Source organism: Pteropus vampyrus, unplaced genomic scaffold (assembly GCF_000151845.1).
Source record: "Pteropus vampyrus isolate Shadow unplaced genomic scaffold, Pvam_2.0 Scaffold475, whole genome shotgun sequence".
NCBI lineage: Eukaryota > Metazoa > Chordata > Mammalia > Chiroptera > Pteropodidae > Pteropus > Pteropus vampyrus.
In genome coordinates, this window is record NW_011889256.1 from 421 (window position 1) to 1307 (window position 887).

At 33.1% G+C, this 887-nt stretch overlaps 1 pseudogene; it reads right to left on the bottom strand.

Annotated features, from left to right (window-relative positions):
- Positions 1–515: 515 nt before the first annotated feature.
- LOC111732628 lies at positions 516–634 on the bottom strand (annotated as a pseudogene).
- Between the last annotated feature and the right edge of the window lie 253 nt (positions 635–887).

Genomic DNA, 887 nt, shown 5'->3' on the forward strand with positions numbered 1-887 from the left:
TAAATATGTATACACAGATGCACACACACATTCACACGAACATTCATGCGCACTCACATAAATATGTATACACAGATGCACACACACATTCACACATTCATGCACACTCACATAAATATGTATACACACATGCACACAAAGTCTATCTTCGATTTTCCCTTATCTTTTTATATTTTGCTATCTCAATAATTTTTTTTGATGTGTCTTATAATTCATCAATTTTATCTTTAGCTGTGTCTAATATAGTTTTGACCCTATCTTTTCAGTTTTTATTTTTAAGGCTGTATTTTTAATTTTTATTTTCTTTCTAATCTACTATGTCATTTTATTCCAGTTACTCTAATAATTTATTGTAAGTTTTCTAACCTGCTATGTCATTGTCACTCCCTAAGATATTTTTTATTTATTTTTATTTCTTTGTTTTTATTATTATTTTTTAGGTAAGGCAACTCTTGGTTGACTTCACAGGTTGCAAGGACCTTGTAAGCTTACAATCCCTTATTTTTAAATTTTTACGCCTACAGCACCTGGTCTTCCTGGGTGGTCTCCCATCCAATTACTAACCAGACTCTACTCTGCTTAGCTTCCGAGATCAGATGGGATCGGGCGAGTGCAGGGTGGCATGGCCGTAGCCTTAGATAATTTTTAAGCTTCTCTTTTATTTATTTTAATATAGCAAGACTATTTTACTAATAATCCGTGACTGATAAACCAGTATTTTTTGGTAGATTTTATTCTTTCGTTTGTCGTTTCTGACTATTCTCATGCAGAGAGTCCTGTTTTCTTGTGCTTGGACATCTTCAACTATGTATTGATTTGGAAAAATAAGTTTCAGATATAATACGAGGCCAACAATGTAGAGTCTAACTTTTTTCTGCCGCCTGGTG